We start from the raw sequence: 14485 nt of genomic DNA, 5'->3' as shown, positions 1-14485 counted from the left end.
CCACATTCAGTCGGGCGGAGAGAGGACAGGGAGTTCTCTGTAGCAGCGGTTCTGTTTGCCTGCTTGGTTTCTGTCATGGGCTACTCCAAGCATCTGTCCCTCTCTTGCATTCCCTGATGGCCCTCAACCTGCTTACCTCCTCCCTGAGCTCCATCACTAAGCATAGAAGCTACTCTACCTGGGCACATCTCCCACAGGTGTGCCCACCACTGCCATCCGACACCGGTGTAAGAGCAGGGCACACCCCGCAGCCTGATGCCTGTATGGCAGCACGTTCCCACAAGAGCTCTGTCTGGGAAGCTGCATCAGAGCTGGTGGGTGCAGAGCTTATGGATGCCATGGTCTTCTTCCCAGTAGATACCATCGCTTCCTGGCCAGGTTAGCAATCTTTCAGTGCTCCGCCGTGCGAACTGCTGTGACCAGACTGTTGTGTCACGCCCTGTTTGCCCGGTCTCTTCACCCACCCAGGAAGCCCACCCTTGTCATGGTACTCCTGGGTGATGCCCTGAATGACACCCACTCGCCACTTGCTTGCTCAGCAAAAGCTCCCAAGGGGCTTCTTCTATGGAGATGTGTGTGGGGGTGCTTTTCCCAGCTTCGAAAAGCCCCAAAAACAATTGAAGTGCTGGAGCGTGTCCAGAGGAGAGCTACCATGAGGAGAGGCTGAGGGAGCTGGGCATGGTTAGCTTGGAGAAGGGGAGGCTGAGGGGAGAACTTATTGCCCTCTACAACTACCTGAAAGGAGACTGGAGAGAGGTGGGTGTTGGCCTCTTCTCCCAGGTGAATAATGGCAGGACCAGAGGAAATGGTCTGAAGCTGGGGCAGGGGAGGTTTAGATTAGATATTAGGAAGAATTACTTTACTGAAAGAGTGGTCAGGCACTGGAAGAACCTGCCCAGGGAGGTGGTTGAGTCACCATCCTTAGAGGTGTTTAAGAAACGTCTAGATGTGGCACTTCAGGGCATGCTCTAGTGGCAGAGATTGTAGGGGTTTGGGTTTTTTTGTGTGTGTATGGTTGGACTCGATGATCTCAAAGGTCCTTTCCAACCATGAAGATTCTATGATTCCATGATTCTTTTTTGCCGCTATTCCCTTCCCCAGAGTGGACTTACCTGCACTGGAGCTGGTCTTCTCAGTGAGGAGGTCCCATGTTACTGGCAAAACAAATACACGGGTCCCAGCATTTGCTTCCCTGTGCGAAGCAGAGGCAGCACAAGTACAAGGCACTCACCGACATTGCCTCTGTAATTCCCCACCAACAGCCTGTATCCGTCCCTGCTTGAGGCAATCTGGAAGAAGTCGTAGCCAGCATAGACAGAATCGCTGTCTGTCCACAAATCCACCCAGAGCTCATGGCAGATGGGGCTGCTGCTTGAGAGATTGCGCAGCTTGTCAAGACCTAGAACAAAAAAGAATTACACTTAAAAGAGAAAAGCCTGCTCGCCTTTGCAGTCCTAGACTCTCATCCTGTGACCATGGTGGTTAAATCAGCTATTTCCTGCCTCCCTCCTTCCCTGCTTGATGCTGTTGTGGCATTTTGCCAAGTTTATTCTGTCTTATCTCATTTTCTAGCAAGAGACAGCAGTATCAGAAACACACAAACAGCCTAAACCAGTGCAAGACTGGCTGTAGTGCAATGTTATTTTTCCCAGAACATTTAAAGATTCTTACTCCAAAGACCTTGACCTATTTAGTACTGGATTCTCTGATCTATGCAGAGCTCTCTAACAGAACAGGACAGACAAAAAATGACCTAATACACCAAGTTTTGTGAAGTATCCTGGACTTTGCATTTTCACAAATGCAATTTCTTTATTTTTCCTCCCAAAAGAACACATAAGCCTGAAATAAACCTTTACAGAGTTTGCCTTGCTCTGAGACTACTCCAAAGCCCAAACATGCCAGTGGAAAGACTTATTGGGCCTTTAGAAATCCCTCAATGCTTCACTGGCACTTCTAGGGAGGACAAAAAAAGCTGACAGTTCCAGACTGCAGGCTTGGGGGGGCGGTGTGTGGATATTTCAGTATTTAGATGCTGCTGGAAAGCTAATCTTCAGCTCTTCACTTGGTCACACCCTTGTACTGTACCAAGCCAGAATTCCCCAGTGGGATCTCCAAAGCCTTCCACATAATTTTTCCAGTGTTTGTAGAAGTCCATCTCGCCAATGCTCTGCCTCTGAAACACCTGCAAAGCAAAGGTTGCTGTTTGAGAGTTCATGACAGGCTGAGGAGAGACAGGGAGGTTGGGAGTGAGAAATGCCCATTCTGATTCAAACACAGACAAAAAGGGGAAGCATTCAGGAAGAGACAACTCTAGAGGATGGAACACCGCACCTGAGCAGGGTACACGCAGAAATCGATTTCCATTTTCTGACTGGGGTGAATACTTAGTTGTGCAAATTTTACAGTTTACTTTCCACAAATATCTATGGACAGCACAAATCTGAGCATGATCTAAACACTTAGACAGAACAAGCTTAGGGACAATATCCACAGAGACATGTGGGTTTCTAAACTTTACCAAAATCAGAGGGACTTGGGCAGTAACATGCAGCAATTTATTTCAATGAATAAAATCACTTATTACTGAAAATGAAAGGTGAAGAAGGGAATAAAGATATTTTTATTTGGTCATTTAGGGAAGCAGCTATCAGAGAACCTCTGATTCACTCTGTCATGTTCGTATACATTCCTCACCTCAAAGCTTTTGTGCTTCTGCCTCCAGATTCCCTTCAACCACTCAACAACTACTGTGTGGTCAGGGTCCAGGTGCATGCTCACAGCACTAGCATTTAAAATACTAACAGACATCAGCTGAACTGCATTAACTGTCCATATATGTAACCTCATACTGTGGTCAGGATGAGATAATATAGCTTAGTTAACTCATTATGAAAGGCAGTTAAGATAAGCTGTACTACCTCATCTTAGGGAAGGGCTGAAAGCACCCTCATATACAATTCCCATGACCCAATTGTCAAGAGATAACGAAATAAGCTGTCATAACTCAGTCATTGTCCTCCATCAGCAATAATATGAGCCACTGTGGCATTCACAACCGAACAATGAAAAAGCCTTTGAGCCTTGCACAGCATTCCTACTGACAGTCTGAGGGGCTACATCAGGATCCACCACTCTTCCTAAAACATGCCACTCAGTCAAGGCAGGAGCTGAAATACGGTAGTGCAGTAGAGCAAAGGGAGCCTCAGCTAACACCAGTACCGCGTCCACTTGATTACCTTCGTTAAAAAAAAATAAATAGAGGAGCAGAGAATCACTGACTATCCACCTGCCTCCATCAGTGGTCATGTCACAGTACACTTGCATCAGCCTGCTGCCATCCCCATTCAGGTAAATACTGTAAATGCTGCTGGAGGCATTTCCATTCTGCTGCATCTGGCTGCAGTCCATGGAATATGGGTAGAGGAAGCTAACTGTGAGAACAAAGACAGCAAAAAACTTGACATCAGCAAAGCAGGCCATAGAGCTGGAGGAGATATTTCACACCCTTAGCAATCTCCTAAGGACTATGGTACTGGAAGAGAAGTAAAGAAACAAGCAGCTTCCACTGTACACTCAGGCAGTGAGCTGCATCAGCAAGTTGCTGCTGGCAGCCTTCCCCACTGCCTAGAAGCTGGCACGTGCATGGGGTCTCAGGAGGCTGCAAGAGATGCCGTCCTGGGTTGCAGTGAGAACAGGAAGAAGAGCCCTTGTTTGTGAAAGTGGGAGTGCCAGTAAAAAGGGACTTTAATTTCTCTGCATTTCACAATTTGTCCACAATTGGCAAGCCCTGTGGGCACTGGCACAGTACAAGACACTCCCACAGCAAGTTGGCATGAGCTTTTGTTTGATTTGCTGCCATTCTGGTGTACATTTGCTGACCTCTGAAAACAACTTGGGCAGCTAAGCAATGCCACAGGAGTACTTAAACAGCTGTGCCCTACTGTTACTAGGATGGTGCAGAAAGATCTCTAGCATATCATCATCTCTCCTGCTCACTGGCAGCTCACCAGGAGGCTTTGTCCTGCAGTTGGCTAGCAATGTTTGCCAACAGCACTGACCAGTGTGGGCAATCTCCATACATGCTATCCCGTTGTTTTTCCAAGCCTCCAGATGGTGTGGCTTAGAATGGGCTCCAAGCTAGGAGACACATCATTGACTAGCTAGATGGTTTGCTTATGATCATGTAGTTCTCCAGTGCATTTGTAGAATATGAACTCTATCTCTGACCTCTACCATAAAGCACAACAGCTGCAGAGCACAGGGAAAAATGCAACAACCAAGGCCAAATCCTACCTGTTGAGAAGGTACTGTCTGTCTTTCTGCTCTGGCGATCTCCCTTATAGGCCGTCACAAAGACGGTATACCTCACTCCTTGTTCCAGTCCTTCCAGCACAAACCGTTGTTCACTAGGACTCATCTGTACTTCCTGCCAAATAAAACATATCAAACCCAATTCTGAGTAGTATTTAGCTTTTCTGGACCACAGTACCTCATACTCCGTATATATTTACAGGTTTTTCTTGTAGAGTTCAGACAGGCATATTCACAGTATATCCATGGAGTCCATCTCCTGGGAAGATTTGGGGCAAGGTCTCAAGATACACTGTTAGGACACCGAGGACACTCTATCCTGGTGAGCGCTGCACTTCCAGATAATATCAAGTGAGAAAAGAGAAATGAAGAAGAAAATGTGTTCTCTGCATCTGGAGATCTGTTGGTAAGAGGTGTTCCACTGTCACAGAGTCCCTCCATATCTTCTTCTTATGACAGTAGCACATCTCCTTCCTTAAGCTCTCCCTCCCTGGGCAGTAGATAGCATAAATTCCCGCTCAAAATTGTTTTCCTGGGGACTATATACCCACAAGACCCAACCGGCAGAGCCCATAATCATAGGGGTGATTTCAGTGGGGTCTGCAGGGCTAAGGAATTTGCTGAACCTTGCTCATGACCTGGTAGGTCAGAGCATAGCCATCAATGTGTGCTGCAGGAGGAGTCCAGGTAACTACACCGGTAGAACGAGTCACATATGATACATGAAGGTTCTTGGGAGGATCAATCTCTATTGAAAAAGAACAGAAAATTCAAGTCCCATTGCATAAACGAAAGACAGCATCCGCAGTGCAGCGCTTGAGCTGAGCTTTCAATGCCTGATCCTATTAACTGGGAACTACTGAAGTCACCCAGTGACCTTCACAGCTAGCAAGAAGAGATGGAAGCCTAGACCAAACATGGCAAGGTCTGCTACAAATCTGGTTTAGAATGTTTTGTGAGTCCTGCAATTAGCTCAACTGTACAGGGCACAGGATTTCCTGACACGTCTGCTTGAGAAGCCTCCACCACACTCATCTCTGAGGAGCGTTAACAGATAGGTCAGGTTTAGCTCTACGCCTCAATCCTGGAGCATGGCCCTAGTGTGGCCTACTGAGAGCCCTTACTCCTTGTTTCCCTACTGCAGATAAAGAATGACTTTGCAGGCTTTATTGTTGTCATGCTTCAGCCTTCTTTAATAAATGCAGGAATACAAAGAAAACCTCAGTTTTGCAGTTTAGTCTGTGCTGTATATGGGACACCAGGCCTTACGCTGACTTCAAAGGCTGAGCCAGACTTTTCCTGTGCAGTCAGACTGCCCAAGTTCAGCATGAGAAGAACAGGATTATTTTTAAGCAATGACAGTTCACAGCAGTTGTCAAAAAGCATCTGTCTTACGAGATACCCACAGCAGGGCTGCAGTGCTTCCCTCAGGATAAAAGCAATTTCTACAGCTCAGTTGGAAGTAACAGAAATTGAAGAAGCCTCTCACTAATTCTCATCCTGTGCTTGCTATATTCGGGTGTTTTGGGAACATCTTAAGGAAAACAATTTAAGGAGTAGGTTTGTCTGGCTTTACAAGTTTTAGAAAGAATGTTCTTCGTGGGCAGTGTTGGCCTTCAGGGAAGAGTTCTCTAACCCCCCAGCTCCTCCTGAGTTTATAACAAACTATAACGGAGTAATTCATCTCAATTCCCTGCTATTCCGTAGACCTCTCTGGTCATTTAAATTGTCTGTTGATTCAGTTCTTCTCCATATAAACCAGGAAAAAACACTTCCTAGACCTTGAAGAGTGCTATAAGGATAATCATAACAAGAATTATGATGCATCAATGAAATATTACAGTTGTGAAAAGGCCACAGAAGAAGACAAGGCCAAGCTATGTCTGTCTTAGGTAATGAGAAGAGTGGAGCAGTGTGGCTTCTCCCAGGAAACACTGCACTCCTTGTGTATAGGGTTACCACTTAAAACAGATACAAAGGCAGAGAAGAAGAAAAAAAAAAACATCGAATATGAGAACAACAGGGACAGTAACACCAATGTTCACAGAGCATGTTGTTTAAAACAATGGCTATTCATTATAACTGAAGACTACCTTTCTCTAGGCTCCGAGTTAAACATTAGTTCATTATCTAATGATCTCATGCTTCATTTGTGAGACTGCTAAACAATTGCTTTAAGAAAAATGAGACAGAAATCTTCTGAAGAGTAGCTCGCTACATGTATACCTCCCGCTGGACAGAAGAGGGAGCTAAAAGGTACCAAATCCATCAAGGGATGGAAAGGGGAGCCTTAGAGAGTCCTACCGTTTCACAGCACTGCTCTTGAAGCCAGTCAGCAGTTTCCTTGGGTGCAGAAAAAGTCCTTGACCACAGAAAAGGTCCCTGCCACAGCCGATTTTAATGCTAGGGAATAATCAGCCATCACCTTGAGTAAGAAAATGTATTTTTTTTTCCTCCTCAGAAGTTGTATTATTTTAGCAGAAGTGTCATTACTCTTGGAAATATAACACACACACACAACCACCAAAAAACATCCCATGGGTTTTTTGTGCAGATATTTAAAGAATATCCCTATTAACACTAAATGCATTCCCTTTCCCAGAAATTTAACTTCATGTGAAATTTCCAGGTGTCTCTGTTTTCACTCCAGTTCAGAAAATACCCCAACATTTCAATTTGCTGAAACTCTCCTTGCATTTGCAGTTCCGGACAGGTTCAGTCTTTTGGCCTCAAGAGATCTCCATTTGTCCCCATCAGCTGCCCTTGACCTCTGTAAGCACTGGGGAACTGCTTGGCATCTTGCCCTAAATCCAAGCTTCAACCTTTCTATCTCACACCAGCTTGATTCATAAACTAAGAAAAGTACATTAGCAAGGCCAATGAATATGGAGTGACCCTGAAATGTTCCCTGTACACCATAATCCTTATGGCTGACTGAACAGGACAGATTTAAGCCTGCTTGGCAGTCTCCTAAGACCAGTCTAAAGTCATGAGTCAAAGGGCAGGGCATTATTTTTAACTGTCCCCAATTCTAAAATGGTTTAACTTTGGTTATTAAAACTCTGTTATTGGTAGGTTTGATAGCAGCACATGAAGCACTGCATGCTTTTAATTAAGGACTAGTGAAATAAGCTGGGTACCATCCATTGTTATTACTCCTGTATTAGGACATCTGCCACTTCTATAAGAGTAGTCTCTGTTACAATAGTCTATACTCACACACTTGAATCTTCAGAATGCGTTTGTCAATGTAGATGTTCATTACCCACTAATGCAAGAGAAATGATAAAATGTAAAATAACAAAGGAGTAGGGTCCTTCTACCCTGTTTCACTTCCCTCCTGCCCACAATTACCTGTCAGCATGTCAGTGCTCACTCTCTTGCTCTCCTTGCTTCCCAGCTCTGCGCAGAGATCGATGGTGTACTTCATGCCTGGTTTCAGTCTTGTCAGTAATGCTCCTGTCCTTCCCCACTTCTATTTCCTTGGCGTCCCCATCAGCAGAAGTGTAGCTCAGCATATACCTGTCTATGGGAGCTTGGACGCTATCCCAGGAGATGGTGGCTGTGTCCTCTGTTGCTTGGTCAGTTACCATGTTCTTTGGGTTATCCATTTCTAAGAAATAATGTGCAGAGTAGAAAGTGTGGGTAACTAAAAGATACACGTGTTCCCCTTAATACTTTTGCTTTCTAAAGCCCCATGATCCTACCCTCAGGAAGCCAAGACGGAAATGGACTAACTCATCTGTAGCTTTACTGTGTCTCAGTGGCTAATCACACTTGCTATTGACAATGCAGAACTGAAGTAAGACAAGATAAGGCACTGAGGCACAGTCAGCTTCATTAATTATCGAGTAAATTATCAAGTAATTATCTTCAGTAAATTATCAAGCAGAGATACAGGGAAGAATGATTGTGCAGTAGGAGGTCTGACTGAAATTTAAGGTTCATAAGAATTTAGGTCTAACACAGCCTCAAGAGAGATCCATTATACCAGTTATTTGGGAGCATGCACAGCCCTGGGGTCCTCACTGCCACTGGGTACACTAGGGCAAAGAAAAAGATGTGAGAGACTGACCAACACTCTGCTCCCCTTTATCACCCTGCCCAACAAATATCTCTTTTTGAGATGTGAAGTTCCAGCAAGGTCTAACACTTCTCTATAGTATGACTGAGGGAAGAAGGCCTTAGCAAAAGAGGTGGCCAAAGGAGAAAGTAATCATGGCTAATTCCATCTTCCATAGCTGCAAAGTTACAACCCAAGATTTCCACAGGTCACCCATGGGGGTGTTTGTGCCTGCCCTCTTGCTCTGCTTCCATTCCCTGCCCACACACAGATGATGTATGCCACATCTGTCTTCAAACTAATCAGGTTAGCGAGACCTGTGCCCTACTCCATCTCTCCTTCTTTCCCAGGAAACGCTAGCAGTATCCTCTGCCAATCAGTCAGTCTTCAGCTTAGCAGGCAACCGCTGTAAGCAAAAGCCTTGATTATACAAAGGGAACTACTGGTAGTTAAGAGGCTTTATCCAGGCTCAAACCATTTGCTACCCTTTCATGTTTTGTGAGAAGATTAAAATAGGGGTGTTTCCTTCCAAGTCTTGATTCGTTGATAAATACTGTTCTTATCAGTGACACTAGTTGAATCGTCCTAAGTTTAGTGTATATGGTGGGGCAGAGCTCAGCCACACCTACAAAGCTTAGCATACCTGAAGACCAAAAAGAGCAGGCAAAGCTCATAAGCGAGGACCACAGTGCTTTAGCAAAGTGCTGTGAAGCTCACACTGGGCTGATAGTTTCTGAAATAACAAAGCAGTCATTGGTTCCTAAAAGTTCTCTAGGCTTGGCACCATCTCTACCTGAAGCTTGAAGGTTTCTGTAGCATGGATGTCCCCACATCATGGGTAACCACAAGACAAACCGGTGTCTAGTATATGCTCTGCAACAGGTCAGAAAAAAACAGGACAGAAATTGAGATCACGTCCACACCATAGTTCCATGCAGAAGAACAAAGATTCTCTGGAATACCTGTCACTGCCTCAGTCCTGATCCTCTTGCTCTGTCAGGTTCCTTTCTCGCCCAAAGGATGATGACATATTCAATGCCAGATTTCAGTCCTGTCAAAGTCGTGGTGGTCTCATTCCTTCCCACTTCCACCTCCTCTGTGTCACCATCAATAGAGATGTAGTTCACTGTGTACCTATCTATGAGAGCCTGGACCTTGTCCCAGGAGATGGTGGCTGTGTCCTCTGTCACTTGGTCAGTCACTAGGGGAGCCGGGCTGTCAATTTCTGCAGAGAGTGTTGAAAGTGAAGAACACAGGCTGTCATGGTCAGGGTGTACTGTAACACTCCTTCCCCTCAAGGGCCTTGCCAGTTTCTTTCTTTTTCAAGTCCTGTTTCCAATCACACACTGATTGGACCCACAAAGCTGGGAGGTATCAAGGTCTAAGGTGATTTGACTGGGGTCTTTAATCCTTTAATTCTTATGGAAGTTTTCCAAGGGAACAGCACAGCCGGTCCTTACCTGGACAGAAGAGAGATATTGTTACTTTCTTCACGAGCCTCTGAAGCTCACATAGATGTCATCTCTCCAGAAAGTGAGAGAACAATCAAAGCTCTTTTGTTAAGAGACCAGGATGATCCAGGTACGCTTTTACTCATCTTCCTTCAGCAAATCCCTGACCATGGGATTTGGGTCTTGTAAGAGACATGGGTCTTGTAAAACACTTGCAACAGCTTGCAATCAATTCAGACATTTAGCTTTACAATGTTGTTACAATCACTGGGTTGTGGGCAGATCACTGCACCTTCTTAACCAGGATTGGCCACACAGGGGAAAGTCCTGGTAAGAACAACTGAGGAACAAGGATTAATCATTCTATTGCAAGAAAAGGCATCCTGCATGCTTTAATCTCTCTGCACTTCAATTTCTTCATCTGCAAAAAGGAACTGAGCATTTCCCTATTCCATGATGAAGGATAAACAAATGAACCAACTAAAATAAACCAAGACTATACAAATACATGAGACACTGCTGCAAAAGCTTCATTTTCCCTAATCCCTATTAATAAACACAACACAGCCCATTTGTAGTACATATAGGTAATTAGAATCGCTCTTTGATGAGCTGAATAGGTTTCACAGCAAGATGCACTAACCTGAAGACCTGATCTCTTAAGCCTGAATCTCCCTCTGCTGGGAAACTGCCTTAGGATGGACTTATTCAGTGTTAAGGCAAAGCTGGGCTGTAACTTATACTCTTAACCTATTGCGCTCTTACCTGTTACAGCCTCAGTGCTGGCCCACTTGCTCTGTTTTTCTCCCTTTTCTGATGTAAAAATCCTTTTTCAGATGTAAATGATATACTCCGTGCCTGGCTTCAGTCCTGGCAAGGTAGTGACATTCTTATTTTTCTCCACTTCTCTCTCCTCTGTTTCCCTGTTACCTGAGGTATAGCTCACTCTGTGCTGTCTACTGAAGCCTGGACTTTGTTCCAGGAAACAGTAATTGCATCCTCTGTGACTTGGTCAGTCAACAGCTCAGTTGGGCTGTCGATTTCTATAAGCAAAAGTCGTAATGATTGGAAGTTTTAGTATAGTGCTGGGGCAAAGACAGTGGTCTAAAGATACAGATAACAAAAGTTTTATCAGCAGAGGTAGTATGTTTTTTTAGACTATCAAATATATTTGGAAAAACAGATGAGCTTTGGGAAATGATTATATGCCCAAAGACCTCAAAAGGGCTTGTGTGTCCAAAAGCTTCCTTGTTTTATTCTCCAGCTCAGACTGGTAAATCTAATAGAAGTTTCATTGGTAGCTACAAACCATATTTTGATCATGCAGTGTAAATACTTTTTGCTTGGCTTCACAGAGCAGCAGTGCTCTTGTCCTTCCCTACCTCCACATTCTTTGTGTCCCCATCAGTTGTGCTGTATCTCACCAAGTACCTGTCTATCAGAGGCCAGACCCTATCCCAGGAGACTGTGACTGGGTCTTCTGTCAGCCATCTGGCCACTACATGGACACTATGCTGGCAGTTTCTTAAGAGAAGGTTTGAAGGCGAAGAACGAGGCAATGACAGCGAGAACTATGTTCATATTCTCCACTAGAAAAAATGACACTTTCCATCACCTCCCATTATCATAATCCTTCCCTTGTCCTTTTCACAGACAGAAACATGATGCTAGACTTCATGAGCCTTGAGGCACTATCACAAAGCAGCCTGCAAGAATGTGGCAGCCCAAGGACAGCCCAACAGCCCATGACCTATACAGACAGCATGGTTTTTTTGTGTTGGGTTTGTTGCATTTTTTTTTTTTCACTGAGCTGCTAAATATATCTCAGCAGCCTGGGCAATGAAGGGCTTACAGATGCCTCCCAAATTATTGGAACAGCATTTCTTATTCTGGCTTATTCTGCTGATTGTTGTAAACTCCAGGGCACAAATGCACAACCATCTGACAGCCACACTGTAATTTACCACACACCAGTTTAGCTGCACTATCATAGCACATTAGCTATGGTAAAAGTTGTGAATTTCCACCTGTGTGTACTAATCTCACCTCTATTTTTGAGTTGAAAATACGTTAATTCTCATTTTAATGAAATATGCTGAGGCTCCTTTGTGTCACCCTAGAGCGGTACAGACTGGGAACATGTATTTGAATAATCACAGCTCAGCTAGTTAGCAGTATAAGATTCTCACCTGTGGCAAGAAAATCGAGTGAATTATTTTCTTGAGTGATATGAAAATCAAGTGATATGAAAATCAAGTTTGTTCTTTAGCTATAATTGCTTTGCAGCTGGGTATGGGCTGGGCCTGTAGGCATGTGCAGTGCATTTAATTCCTTAATTCCCTGGATGGTCCAGGAGCTCCCCAGCCAGTCACCTGCATCAGTGAGAACATGGTCTAGCTTGAGACAATGGACCAACTTGAAAGTAGGTGATTGACTGATCTTCATAATTAAAAATTTGACTGATCCTTACCAATCTCCTCTGGGTGGGAACTTCAGACAGTCCTACAGATTCCCTGAGGCAGTTCCGTCTGTGTCTAGTCTGATTTATATGCTTAAATGTGTTGGTTAACATCTGGAGTGGAGCATCCCAAACACTCCTTTCTGCTGCAGAATTACAGATTGCGCATAGGTAAGGAAATTATAAATCATCAGCAGAAACTGCTCCTATACACACAGCCACATTGGACCATGGATGGCTGGATTATAAGAACTGAGAAAAACAGTGGTTCAAGACATTTCCCAATCTAGCTGCAGATCCTGCTGCAAGCAGATTACACAGTAACCTTCCAGTGGAGATTCCCGGCCACCAAGGGACAGCAACGAAATATCCTGTTCAGAGGTTTGATTCTCCACATGATCCTTACTTTATTCCATGATACCAACTGTCGTGGTTTAGCCTCAGACGGCAACAAAGAACCACGTGCTGCTCGCTCGGGCCTTCCCAATACAGGAAGAATTGGAAGAAAAAAGGCAAGACTCTTGGATTGAGACAAAGGCAGTTTAACAGAACAGCAAAGGGAACAAGAAAACAACAACAATAACATGGATAGAGGAATATACAAACACGATTACGGAACTGATGCTCACCGCAACTCACCTACCGGACCTGGGACGCCCCAGCCCGCTCCAAGCGGCCACTTCCTGCACCCTCCCCCGGCAGCTCAGGGTGGGCATGGCTCATATGGGATGGAATACCAGGGAAAATTAACCCTATCCCCGCTGGAACCAGGACACCAACATATTTATTTTTTCCGTTTTAACAAACACTCTGTTATGACTATCTGTGCAAAATGTGCATGAGCTCCCTGTCCTATTGGGAAAGGCCACAACAGTCACCCCAAAAAAACTTAGAGGTGGTTTATGGCATTTTAAAAAAGCAAAACGTGAATTACACGTTCCAGTTATGAGGCTTAAGTTTCGGCTGTTTCACTGTTCTCTGCACTGATAGTAACTGGTGCCTTGCCTCAGGGCCTATCCAGAACAAGACTCAAAACAGAGTCTTCAAGGTGAGCTGGAGACCTATTCATCCACACTAGTAAGAATGACATGAATTTTTTACCTCACTAAAAATCTGTGCAAAGCAGGAAAAGCTTTACAAAACTAAATAAAATTTATGGAGTTTTAAATTCAAACTCAGCTCCCGCTGACGCTGCTACAACTTCCCTGACACAGCTCTGGTGCTTGCTTTCTTGCTTCGCTGGGGTCCCTTCTCTGCCTGTATGTGCATGACATATTCCATGCCTGACTTCAGATCCAGTAAGGTGATGATGTCATTTTCACTCCTCACCTCTATTTCCTTGGTGTCCCCATCAGCTGAGGTGTATCTCACCATGTACCTGTCTATGGGAGCCTCAAACTGTGACAGTGGCTGTGTCCTCTGTCAGTGGGTCAGTTGCCGCATTGGTTGGGCTATCAGCTCCTGGGAGAACATTTCAAAGTGCAGGATTAGGAAACATCAACTGGATTTAACCACTGCAATACCTGTCATGACACACGGACATTTCTTTCATGTTTGCCTTGCTGCTTTGGCCAGCTAAAACACAGAAAAACCTAAGTTCACTCTACAGCCCCTCAAGAAAGGCAGGCATCCATGAGAAACCAGCATAATCAGAGTGGGAAGAAAGCAGGACTGTTCTACCATTTAGATGAAACTTTCCACTAAATTTTGCAGGAAGAGCTTGCAGGCGACCTGCCTCACCTTCCATGGGTACCGACTAGAGCATTACCTTCTTGCTTGCCCTCCAGCAGCACCAAATATAGGCCCCATCATTTCTCTGCCTCTGGTGTCAGCCATTTGTCGGTCCTCCTTTTCTACCTATCCTGCAGACCTGTCTCTCAGACTTCCCCAAGGCTTCTGCTATTTTAGGTGATGAATCAGAGTTTAGTGGTAGTGATGGCTGATATTTGCCTTAGTCAAAACTCCCAAGTTCCAGGGTCACATACAAATATGAGCAGGATCACTCATTGTGGATTTGTTTTTCCTTTCTAAGAAGTTTTGCAGTCTTTTTTTTCAATATAATAGCTCAAAAATACTCTGCCATTATTTCGAAGAGCTTGAAGCATCAATGAAACAACAGGGTTTTGACATCTGCTTTAACATTCAGGTCTGGAATGCCTAAGCTGACAGTTACAGGAAAAATAGCCGTCAAGAAACAGT

General features: G+C 44.6%; 1 pseudogene; it reads right to left on the bottom strand.

Moving 5' to 3' along the window:
* Positions 1-990: 990 nt before the first annotated feature.
* Positions 991-14033, bottom strand: LOC128913726 (tenascin-N-like; annotated as a pseudogene).
* Positions 14034-14485: the final 452 nt, after the last annotated feature.

Source organism: Rissa tridactyla, chromosome 8 (genome assembly GCF_028500815.1).
Source record: "Rissa tridactyla isolate bRisTri1 chromosome 8, bRisTri1.patW.cur.20221130, whole genome shotgun sequence".
NCBI lineage: Eukaryota > Metazoa > Chordata > Aves > Charadriiformes > Laridae > Rissa > Rissa tridactyla.
The sequence above is the reverse complement of the archived record's forward strand: the minus strand, read 5'-3'. Positions and strand labels throughout refer to the sequence as shown.